The 13,314-nt window shown below is 36.6% G+C and overlaps 1 pseudogene; it reads left to right on the top strand.

The window, feature by feature from the left end:
* Positions 1-10,160, top strand: part of LOC114259796 (glucan endo-1,3-beta-glucosidase pseudogene) — a 34,615-nt pseudogene extending 24,455 nt beyond the window's left edge.
* The last annotated feature ends 3,154 nt before the right edge of the window (positions 10,161-13,314 follow it).

Consider the following 13,314-nt stretch of genomic DNA (forward strand, 5'->3'; position numbering starts at 1 on the left):
ACGGCTGAACAATTCAAGGCATCGCGTCCATTGGTTAGCCAGTAAGTCCGATAGGTTATCACTAGGGAAGGTTCAAAGCCGAAAACTACCTATCCTGATGCAAGATATTTTCGACTTATACTCTTTCGTTAAAGCCTGCATATTTTTGCATTTCCGTTGTCATCAAATTCCATTCATGTGGGGGATTGTTGGAAATGGTTATAAAATTCTGGATAAAACCAGAATTTTTTCCTAAGTTCGGTCTAATTTTTAGGTAGGCCCCGAGTGTCGATTTACTCGGGTCAAAGTGGTAACGCGTTCTATGCCGCGTTGTGATTCACGTGGTATATTTGGTTGCTCAAAACCATTACCGAGTGAATGGGAAATTGAAGCCAAAGTGTGCTCCATGGAAATGGAGTTTTGGTGGAAATTCCTTAAGGTTGTAAATTGGTTTGTCCCACATTGATTTGGTGGGAAGTTTTGAAAGGGTTTATAAGGCTTAGGGTGAGATACTTGGGGTGTGCCCCAAGGGGTACCCAAGTGTTTTAGAGGGAGAGGTTATGGGCTAGACCCATTGGACCCAAAAATCACCACACGCGCGCGCGCGCCGCCGCCGCCGTCCGTCCGGTCGGTCGGTCGGGCGGGCTGGGCTGGGCCTGGGCTTGGGCGCGGGTGCGTGGTGTGTGGGATTGGGCTTCTAATCTTTTTGGGCCAAAAACATTTGAATTTAATTTTATTTTTTATTAAAATAAAATCCATAATTCAGATTAAATTGGTTTGGATTCCCGGTTTCAAATAGAAATAAACTGTTTTGGAATTAGTGCACACCCAAACAGGGCCCTTCCCGTTTTACTATCTGTTTGAATTAAATTCAAATCTGTTTGAATTCAAAACCCAACAGGTATGATACCTGTTCAATTCAAAACCAAGAGTTACATACCTGTTTAATTCAAATCCTAGAGCCACCTTCACATCTATAAATAGGACCACCCTCATTTGATGTTTTGCATTCAGAAATTTCATATTTCACCTCTGTTAATTCTATTCTTCATCTTGCTGCATTTTATTTCCAAAAGAAAGAGTGTAAACACTTAGTGTGTTCGTAAGGCAAACAATTAGTAGTGCTGCTATTGTTTGTGGTAGATCATTTCATCCTGGGAGATAGACGTCCAAATTCTGAAAGCACCGTGGAGAGGACGAATCTGTCTTAAGGACACAGTGTTAAACACTGGACTTGATCAGAAAAATAATTCGAAGAAATTAAATCAAGTAAGTTATTTAATTACTTTCAGTGTTGTTTTTATTTGTTTATTTATTCAGATTTTAATTTTGTTTTTGTAACAAAATAAAATCTGTTATTTATTTATTTATTTTTATTTCGAGTTTGATTTTTGTAATCAAACTTATTCTCTCCTTTTCTTTATTTCTTTATATTCTGGTTGTTGTTTAGTATACAACAGAATTTAATTAATTTAAATACAGTGAAGAATGCCTAACAGGATTTACACAAATTCAAATGTGTGTGGGTCCCACACTCATGTGAAAAGTGTGGTCGAATATTTGGGATCGCTAACATAAATTGCCTACTTTGATGGTAAGTGATGTTTCACATTTGGTGGTGAAAGAAATTCCAAATTGACCGTATCAAACATATTTGATAACACACAGTATACAACAAATTAATTGAATTATAAAATAAAAGATTTTTTTTAATAATCAAACCAAAAAATATAGTCTGTATAAAAACAGAAACAAGATTTTAACCAAATAACTTGAAATCTATAAAAATATAATACTGAATTTGTCTTAAGTTATAGGAAAAAACTCATTATGTGAATTGTGTGAAACACGTAATCATTGCACCAAATATATTATCAAATTATATAAAAAAAAATATAAGTTGAATATAATGTAAATTGTTTGGGTAAAACCAAACCAAATCACATGCAAAGAACCATAAATACTTACAGACAAGTAGAAAACTTACAAAACAAATTGTAAAAATCTAAAAACGAAACCAAATGTGATCGAGGCTTGTGTTAAACACAATTTTCTTAAGACAAATTTGTCCCCGACTATAGTGCTCATGAGTTTTTATTGGACATTCGTCTCCCAAGATACAACAATCGAACATTGCAGAAACAGTACTATCACGGCAAGTTTGGCAAACCTTATTGTGCAAAATTCTCTTACAGAAAAGACAGAGTGCAGAAGAAAAGAAACACCAGATAAATTCCATTTTATGAATGAATGCAATGAGGGTCTATTTATGTAAGTGAATTAGTGAATCTTCGAAAAGTCATGGTGACTTTTCAATAAAGAGACACATCTATGATGAGATACAACTCTTATAGCGACCCCGGTCTTTTCCCATTTGATTACTGTATCCGGACTTAGGTTCCGTAGATTCTGTCATTATATAATTGTTGTTGTTGTCCCATATTTTCTTAGTTGGAGTTATAGGATGTGTTGGGCAGGTTTGTTTCAGGTTGGTTGGGTTTAGAAACCAAGTGTTCCTGTCCAGAATTTTGGATCTTCGCTCGAGCGAGGAGTTTGTCACTCGAGCGAGCTGTTATTTTTGGTTCTTCGCTCGAGCCGGGGTTTGGTAGCTTGAGCGAGAGTTTGCGTCTGATTTGGACCTGTAGCTTTGCATTCTTGGCTCGAGCGAGCTTTTCTTCGCTCGAGCGAGTTAGTTCGTTCTTCGCTCGAGCGATAGTTCCTTCGCTCGAGCGTGTGTCTGGTTACAGACCTGAGGGTTTGAGTTCTTCACTCGATCGAGTTTTCTTTCGCTCGAGCGAGCTTTTGGGTTGTTGGCTCGAGCAAGGCTTCCTTGGCTCGAGCGTAGCTTCTCTGTGTCTGGTCGCTCGAGCGACCAAGTCTTCGCTCGAGCGAGCCTGTCCAGTTTATATACACAGCAGCGGGTTTTGATCAGTCTTTTTCATCTTCTTTTGATTCCAAACCCTAGGTCCGACTTCTCTCTCTCCCTACTCACCTTCTTTCTTAGATTTGATCTATTTAGAGGGTGTTTCTACCCTAGTTGCTTTATTAAAAATATAGAGGGAGTCGAGGGCTTTCATTTAATCTGAACATTTGGCGATTTGGAGCACATTGGTATTTGGGCACTCATCTCTGTCTTCACCATTTGGGTTGTTTTCTTCGAGGTAGGGATTTCCTACTCCATTTTATAGGTTTTGTTCTAAGTTTTGGTATTTTGATATGTTGGGGATACTTTGGTGAATTTTGGGAAAACCCTAGTTGTATTATTAAATTAATTTGTATAATTAATTCATGGAATTGGGAAAAGATGGTTAAATTCATGGAATTGGGGAATTCATTGATTAAATGGCGTAGTTGGATAATTTGAATCATTTGTCTATTCAATTGTTGACATAGTTATTTTCAGTTTAGAAATAACTGTTTTGGGCTATCGGTGGAGGATAGTCGTGATTGTTGTAGACATTGCATGTGGATTAGGAATAACTGAAACTAATCACATTGGTTAAGTCATTAATTTTGACTATTGCATTGATACAGAAAATACGTGTATTGATTGAGCATTGCATTTGCATACATTGTTTTGTGTGGGAGGAGATAGGGGATGTACTCCACGGTTTAGGGGAAGATAGGGGATGGACCTCTAAACCGAATTTTGTTTGGGAGGAGATAGGGGATGGACTCCATTAGCATCACTTTTACGTGTGCTTATTTATATAGAAGTGTTTTTATTGATACAGCACTAAAATGTGTATCAATCTGGAAGTATGAAGTGTTTTGATTTGAGCTTGAGTCTCATTTGTTTGTTGATATTGGAAGGATATGAATATGATATATATATAATTCACTGTTGTAAGTTTGGCCAGGTTCTGAGCCATGTTGATAAAGTTGGAAAGTAAAACGTATCTTAGACAATAGTGTCATGAGACTGTAAAATGAAGTAATTGATTACCTTGGTTAACCATCTGTTGAATGCTATTACTTTATTCATTGCTTATATGTGGTTTAGTATATTTCTACTGGGCTGTGGCTCACCCTTTATGGGAACATCATTTTCAGGTCCAGGTGATAAGCTACCTCCCAGGACTTAGCATGGAAGGATTTAAAATTTGAAGACTATCTTTAGTTACTTGTTTTTATTTGATAAATAATCAAGCCTAGGGCCTTAATTGTATTTGAGTTAGAACTCATAATTTGTGTCCAAGTGTTGGCTTGGAAAGATGTAAGCCCATAGGGCATTTAATTTGATGTTACATGTAATGTTTTTATTTAGTAATACTCTGATGAACGAATTAATAGATTGTTTCTTTAAATAATGCATGTTGATGATATACATATATTGGGTTTATTTTGAGGGCGTTACAACTCTTCCGTGGAATAGGTGCAGAAAGAAGACATAACTCTTCCATGGAATAGGTGCAAAGAACATACATGATTGTTCTTTTAAACAGATTCGAATTTTGTATTGAATCCAGTTCAATTTTGACCCAAATAAATAACAAATAAGTTTAATTTTAAATTAAATAAATTTCGTCTTAATACCATACTCAAATAGTGTATTTTAGAGTCTATTTCTCATTCACTTATTAATAGTTTCCAAACTATTTAATCAACATATTCAACTATAATCTGATCATGAATATAGTCCAATTATCATGTGATTTTTTTTTTTTTTTTTTTTTGGAAAGAATCAAACCTTTTTTTATACTGAAGTGGTCTCAAATTGTTTGTCCAATACAAAAAATAAAAACTTATAAATAATATATCCGTATATTGAAATTTTTAAAAATAATTTAATAAGAGAATATATTATTTTTAAATTTTTATTTTAATACCGAACAAATAATTTGAGACAAAGGTGATATATGCAATTTTTTTTATTCCACCCAGCCCTTCACCACCACAATCATCACTGCCATCTTTTTCCCCACCACCCCTCTCCTCTCATCCTGCCACCGCTTGCCACCACATCCTAATTAATTTTTAAAAGGGTAGAAAATGAAGGATGAAAAGAGACAAATGATGTGAAGTGGGTAAGTGGGTGGAAATCAGACAAAATTTACCTTTTTACAAGAGGTGGTTCTGATTGTTAATATATGATATATATATATATATTATTCTTTGTATTCCATATTTAGATTATAGACTCCTCCCTATTAGGTGTGTTCAAATCTTGCCTTATTCTCTCTCTCCCTTATTCTTTCCTTTTCTTATTCTTTCCCTTGAACAACACTCCTCATAGTCCTATATATATACCCATCAAGGTTCTAAATATTGGCTGGTACGTTCCGTACCGGCCGGTTCGTACCGGAATATTGGAGTGCCGAGTCGGATACTCACCGGTATACCGGTGAGAATGAATTTCGCGTCCGTAGCAGCCGATTCCCGCTACGTATCGGCCTGAATCCGATACGTGAGCGATATATTTCTGATACAGTCCGGTACGAAGCAAAAAATAATCGACCAAAGCAAAGCAAAGCACCTGCAAAAATAATTGAGCAAAGCAAAGCACCCGGAAAAGCACCTGCAAAAGAAGGTATGTTTCTCTCATGCTCTGTTTGTATAAAGTCATGCTCTGTCTTTTTTCCTTTGGCTGAATAGGTCATGTTTTGCTTGTTAAGTTGTGTTCGGTTTATATATATATATATATATATTTTTGCCTATGTTTGCTCTGTTTGTATAAAGTCATGCTCTGTTTTTTTTTTTCCTTTGGTTGAATAGGTCATGTTTGTTAAGTTGTATTCGGTTTATATATATATATATATATATATTTTTGCCTCTGTTTGTTCTGTTTCTGTGGTTATTTTTTATTCATATTCTGGTATGGTATGGGAATGAGATATATTTTAATATATATTTATGATTCTTCAAATATATATATATATATATATTAGGAGCATTTATATATTTATATATATATTTATTTTTATATATTTATGATTCTTCAATATATATATATATATATATATATTGTATTAGTACCTTAACTTTATCGGCATAGAACTGAGGAGCAATTGCTTTTAAATGCACAATATATAAGTTTAGAAGCTCAATATATTTTAAATGCACATAATTTTATATATATATATATATTTTTTTTCTTAGCAATGTACCTATAGAGTATGTTTTATATTTATTTTACTTCTTCATTCCTTTAAGTTATTAGACTCATTGTTCATGGACCTATTAAAACCAATAAATTAAGTGGTAGGTAGCAGTGTATAATTAGGCTCATGTATTGAATCTGCTTGACTGATTTTCACTACAGTTTTCAAAACTTTTGTCTGTCAATAGTTTGATTGTTCAATTTTTTTTTTTTTAAAGAGGTTTAATATTTTAGATTTTTTATTTTTAAGTAGCAGTGGCAGCAACAACACTACTTATGATCAATGCACTTTCAATAACTACTACCAGGAATATCAATATGGAGAAATAGGCCAACCAATTCATAGTGATGATCAAAGTGATGTGAGATATGGAGATTCTTCTATACCACCACATAATTCTTTTTATTACTAAGTTTTAGAGTTGTTGATTTGTAGTAGATTGTTTGTATGCGATTATGACTAAAGCGAATGATTTATTTTCACGTCCCTCTTTCTCTTATTAATTTGTTGTGCATGTGGAAGTATTTCATTGTTGAAAATAAGTAAAAAAATATTTTCACATCAATTTTATATTGAAAGTTTAACATATATGCCAAATAAAAGCTTGAGACTAAAATAAATACATATCATTTAGTTGAAAATTAGTCAAAAGTGCCTCTATATATCAAAATTTTGATTAAAATGTGATGAATTAAGGTTAAAAGAGTCAAAAAAAAAATGCATAAAATTGAGTTTTAGAGAGATTGCTAATGATTTTTGAAATTTCACAGCCGCGACGCCCGATACCCGATACGTACAGGTCGATACTACTGATACCGATACTCTGCGATTGATACCGTTACGTTACCCGATACCCCGATTTTGAATTATGATACCCATAGCTTTGTGTTGTAAAGACATCAATTGAATACAATCTCTTTTCTCTCTTCTGTTTCTTCTCATATGAATATTCTGCTTTCATGGTATCAAAGTTAGGTCAAAATCCTTGATCCTCTTGATTCGTGCAGTACACAAATACTGCTCCATCTACTACACATAGTTTAGCAACACGTCGTCTTTATGCTTCTCAACCTGCCCAGTAACCAAAGTTGTTGAAATCAACTTTTGAATACATCAAACTCTTCCTCTCATTACTAGGAGTGCAACATTGCAAAAATCAAGGCCAACTGACCCTTCACGAGCTCCCATGCGCTGCCTCAACTTCTGCGCGTAATTCCACGCGCCGCACGCACCTTCTCTGCGTACCTCTGTCCTTTTGTTGACGTCAGTCCTACGTGTTAGCCTCCTGCTCTCTGATGTTTGCGCCGTCAGCTTCCACATCAGCTATATTCTGCGCCTTTCCTGCTAATGTGTGCTGCTTTGATGAACCCCACTCATTCTCTTATTTCTTTGCTACTGTTAAATTTAATTTTCCCCTTAAAAAAAAAAACCTTTTTATTTTTTCTGTTGCTTTCTATGGATCGTTCTGACATGGCCCAACCAGTCTCCATCATTCTTGATGGTTCTAATTACACTGTTTGGGCTCAAGCCATGTCTAGTTTTCTCAAAAGGAAGAAGTTGTGGCGTCTTGTTACTGGTGATACTGTCAAACCTGTCAAAAATACAGATGAACTTGGCTGTCCTGTTGTGTATAAATAGGGAGAGTTGTGAGCTGAGTGGATTATTAGTGAAGAAAAAGAGAGGGTTGTGAGAAATGTATGAGAGCTCTAAGTTGAGTAGAGAGAGTGAAATACTCCTCCTCTCCTGTTTTGTATTTTTGCTCTGTTATAGTGCATTCTCTTTTTCTTCCGTGGACGTAGACATTGGGCCGAACGACGTAAATATTTGTATGTGTGATTGTTTATAGATCATTTTTTGGGTGTCTTTAATACCAACAATTTTGTACTAATTTTTTGTACAAAATTTTTGTATATTTAGCCTTTTCCCACAAAAATGTCACCATAGCAGATGCACAATCCATAGGAGTGTGTAATGGACAAATGGGTGACAACAAGAAGTTGTACAACTCTACCAATCCAAAGGCATTGGAAGGATGCGAATGTACGGTCCAAATCCATTGACCCTCCAAGCCCTGAGGGGCTTCAACATTGAATTACTCCTCGACTTCCCCAACCCCGACCTTCCAGCTCTCGGGTCTGATCCTTCTGCTGCATCAAAATGGGTCCAAAACAATGTTGGAAACTATATTTCTCGGGTGTCAAGTTTCGGTACATCGCTGTTGGAAACGAAGTGGATCCCAACAGAGACGACACTTCTCAGTTTGTTAAATTTGTCCTCCCTGCCATGCAAAATGTCTACAATGCAATTGCAGCCTTGGGTTTACAGGCAAGCATTTATTTCTAAACAAAAATGCTAGAGGCATGTTAGTGATTTGGTAGAAATTTTGATAAATCATTTGGGGTTCTTAGCATAATAGCATTACTCATTTCTAAATTATGTAGTCTCACTCATGGAGGTTTTTTTTTTTTTTTTTTTTTTAAATAAAGAAGTTTCCTTGGACTGGAAGGTCAATTTATGTGATGTGGGCCCACCCTGGGCCTAATTCGGTGATTCGAATAATTTATCTTTTAATGTCTAGCAAGTTGATTACTATTGTAAAAGAATTTTAACTTGTTATGATATCAATATGGTACATTTTAAAATCATATATAAAGCTTAGTTTTTTTAAATAAATTTAATTTAATTATATAACTATCGATATTCGCGCAACTTAATATGAATTATTTACTTAGAGAATATTAGAAGACGGACAGTTGAGATTGTATTGAGCCTTTTAGTCCAATCCGAGGAGTTGATCCGTTTTCTAAAATATTGTAGTGGTCCTCTTTATATCTATTAAACATGGGGATAAGAGTATAATTGGATTGCATTGGTTTTAGAAAAATGGATGGTATAAGTTGAAATCATACGTAGAGTTTAGGGTTTTTAAAATAAATTTGATTTAATTACATAACTATAATTATTTACTCAATTTAATATGAATCATCTATTCAGAGAGTATTAGAAGATGGACAGTTGAGATTGTATTGGGCCTTTTAGTCCAATCCGAGGAGTCGATCCATTTTCTAAAAAATGGAAGTAATCGTCCCCTTTATATCTATAAACAACAATGATTCATCCCACTAAAAATATCACCACTAATAGCACTAATGCATTAAAAAAGTAAAAAAAAAAAAAAAAAATACAACTCCAAGACCAAAACATCACATCATTAATGGCGGGACCCACTGCCACCTAATTAGTGGGAGCACTAATTAGTGCTCCCAAGCATTTTTCATCTACAAAACATATTAAAAAAATTAAAAGTATATACAAAAAGGAAATTTGTTTTTCATAACCAATATGATCAAATTACAGAGAAGAGGATACAATTAAAGAAGAAGTTTACTAAGTTATTTGATCTTATTTATTAAGAAAAATATTATTCAGTATTTTAATGTCAATTATATTAATCCATAGATTATTAATATAGTTTTATTATTCACATTTTTTTGTTGAATACAACAGGACCAAATCAAGGTCTCTACTGCAACATACTCGGCTCTCTAGTATGCAACCCATCCCCACCATCGAATGGCTCTTTCAACGGTGTGAAGTCGTTCATGGAACCGATCATTCAATTCCTAGCCGCCAACAAGTCTCCACTGCTCGCAAACATATATCCTTATTTTGCCTACAACGGTGATCAACAAGACATTAGTCTTCCATATGCCCTGTTCACTGCCTCAGGTGATAAGTCTGGTTACCACAACCTTTTTGATGCCATGTTGGATGCTATGTACTGGGCTGTCGAGAAGGCGGGCGGACCTGGGGTGGAGATCGTGGTGTCGGAGAGTGGCTGGCCGTCTGATGGCGGCGGTGCCGGAGCTACATTGGGCAGTGCAGGGACTTATTATAAGAATTTGATTCAGCATGTGAATGGAGGGAGTGGAACTCCCAAGAGGCCTGGAAAGGCTATAGAGACTTACTTGTTTTGTTTGCTATGTTAATGAGAACAAAAATAATGGAGCAGCGACTGAGCAACATTTTGGCCTATTTTACCCCAACATGCAGCGTAAGTACCAAATTGCTTTCAATTAGTTGAGATGGTTGAAATTTCATACACATTTTATGCCTTTCGTGTTCGCAGATTTATTCTAATGATTGTCGAATTTCAAAAAAAATAATAAATAAGACGGCCTAGGTTTATTTTTGGAATAAGAATTCCTAATTAGGCTTGTATGGTTGTATCTACCTATCAAGAAATTAAAAAGAAAAAAAAAAAAAAAAAAGTTAGCATTACTATAAATTTTGATTCCAATATCAAAAGATTGTTTAGTTATCTCCTTAAAAGGTTATTTCCTACTAATAAATACATGTTACTTGTTATGAGCAACGGTATATTTTATAATATCTTTTTCTTTGATTGTTAAAAAAAAAAATGTAAATTTAAGAACATAGGAAAATTTTATTTTTACTGAATTTATGATCAAAATGATATGTCAGTGACAAATTGGAAATTTTAAACTACTCCGATAGATTCTTTGTTTTAAAATAATAAGACCAAAACTTGCTTCTTGATTTTTAATTTTTTTTTTTGTTTTATTTATATAATGTGACACAATCATTATATATAACGTCACACAATACCTACATGAGCATCATGAACATTTAGGGTGTGTTTGGTATCGTTTACGTTTTTAGTTTATATTTACAAAAATTTTATAAACTGGTTTTTGTTTATTTTTAGAAAAACATAAACTATAAACGCGTTTGGTAATTGACAAAATGTTTAAAAAATATTAAAAATATAAAAAAGAGTGAGAAATGGCAAATGGTGGCAAGTGGCGGCGGAAGACGGTGGTGGAAAGTGGTGACGGTAGGTGGTGGGTAGCTGGTGGTGGTGGGTGGTGGCGGGTGGGTGGTGGTGGTGGGTGGGTGGGTGACGGTGGCGGGTGGTGGGTGGTAGTGAATGGGAGGTGGTGGTGACGGGTGATGGGTGGTGGTGGCAGGTGGGTGGCGGATGGCGGGTGGTGGTGGGTGGCGGGTAGGTGGCAAGTGGTGGGTGGTGAGTGGCCGATGGGTGGTGGTGGCAGGTGGGTGGCGGATGGCGGGTAGGTGGCAAGTGGTAGGTGGTGAGTGGCCGATGGGTGGTGGTGGCAGGTGGGTGGCGGATGGCGGGTAGGTGGCAAGTGGTGGGTGGTGAGTGGCCGATGGTGGGTGGCGGGTGGGTGGCGGGTAGGTGGCGGGTGGTGGTGGTGGTGGTGGGTGGGTGGGTGACGGTGGCGGGTGGTGGGTAGTAGCAAGTGGGTGGTGGCGGGACGGGTGGGTGACGGATGGCGGGTGGTGGCGGGTGGGTGGTGTGGTGGGTGGGTGGGTGGGTGGGTGACGGTGGCGGGTGATGGATGGTAACGAGTGGGTGGTGGTAGTGATGGCGGCGGCGAGTGGTGGTAGCAAGTGGGTGACGGATGGCGGGTGGTGGCAGGTGGTGGTGGTGGTGGGTGGGTGGGTGGGTGACGGTGGTGGGTGGTAAGTGGTAGCGAGTGGGTGGTGTTGGCGAGTGGGTGGTGGGTGACGGTGATGGTGGTGGTGGTGGCGGGTGGGTGGCAGGTGGCTGGTGGTGGTGGGTGGCTGGTGAGTGGTGGTGGCAAGTAAGTGACGGGTGGTGGTGGCGGCGGGTGGTGAATGGTAGTGGCAGGTGGTGGGTGGATGACAGGTGGGTGGTGGTGGTGGTGGTAATGGTGGTGGTGGTGGTGGTGGCGGCGAGGGATGGGTGGTAGTGGCGAGTGGGTTGCAGGTGGCTGGTGGTGGCGGGTGGTGGTTGGTGGTCGCAGGTGGGTGGTGAGTGGTGGTGGCAGGTGGTGGTAGAGGGTGGGTGGTGGTGGCGGAAGACGGTGGTGGAAAATGGTGGCGGGTGGTGGCTAATGTTGGGTGATAAAAAAAAAACTGAAAACTCAAAATGGAAACACATTTTTTGTGTTTTCATTTTTTGGCTAAATTTATAAACTGAGACCACAGATTTATAAATCAAAAATTTTACCAAATAAGTTTTTATTTGAGTTTTTTAAATTTTTGTAAATATAAACAGAAAACTGAAAACGTAAGTGTTACCAAACAACACCTTAATTATTGATATGAGATGAATGTTTCATCATTGTGTTGATTTTTTATTTTATTTTATTATTATTTTTTTTCTTGTGAAAATTGCCTGCATATCTCATCTCACATTCGAAGAACTTGGGGTCTATTGTCCGCAGTGCACAAGTAACTGTTGTGCCTTTGTGAAATTCATTTTGAGTTCTATTTTAATCATTTGAATAATTTAATTTTTAAAAAATATCGAATAAAATATATTTATAAAAAGTTAAGTTAATAAGATATCGATAATTTTATCATAAAAATACATTTGTACATTTCATCATGGTACATTTGTAAATGCGGATCCAACAACGGCTATTATGATAAATCGTTGATGTAATCCTAACCTATTTATTGGAGGATGTGGTGTGAGATATTTTGGAGGATGTGGAGTGAGATATTTCGTTGATGTAATCCTCTCTCAATACACACACCAATTAATTTTGAATTTTGTAATTTTACTCAATGCATAACTCTTTTTACCAAAAATATCCCTCTTGAAACCCTAGTGGATGTGGGCGATTAGTAACAATCCTTTTGTAGGAAGCAGGTTCATGGGTTCATGAAGTTCTTTTCGATTAGTTTTCTGTGGGGTCTCTTCCAATGGTTCTTTTCTGGTGGTGAACAATGTGGATTCTCCAACTTCCCCACATTTGGATTGAAAGCTTGGAAACAATCGTGCGCACTTGATGTTTGTTCTTGTGCACCTTCTAGTTTTATTTTCGATCTAAGATTATTCAACAATTGTTAATACATGCAACTGAATTTTTTGCAGATTTTACTTCGATTTTAGCATAACTTACATTGGAGCATGAATGATTTTAGCACGACTTAAAGAAACTAGGATTTTGGTGGAGAAGATAAGGACACCTTAGTAATTTTATTTTAGGACAAAACTATAATAAAAAAATAAATCATTAAATGTGTGCACGGAAATAAGTATGTGTGTGGAAATAGAATTTCCCCTATTTGTATCATAAAATTATCTCATTACACCTTTATTTTTTAAAATTTTATTCCTATTTAAAATTACTAAAAAAAATTCTCATATCTTAAAATTATAAATTATAATTTTTCATTCCACCCACCCTTTCGAGATCACCATCATTGCCATCAC

This window comes from Camellia sinensis, chromosome 12 (assembly GCF_055761805.1).
Source record: "Camellia sinensis isolate YWXY chromosome 12, ASM5576180v1, whole genome shotgun sequence".
Lineage (NCBI taxonomy): Eukaryota > Viridiplantae > Streptophyta > Magnoliopsida > Ericales > Theaceae > Camellia > Camellia sinensis.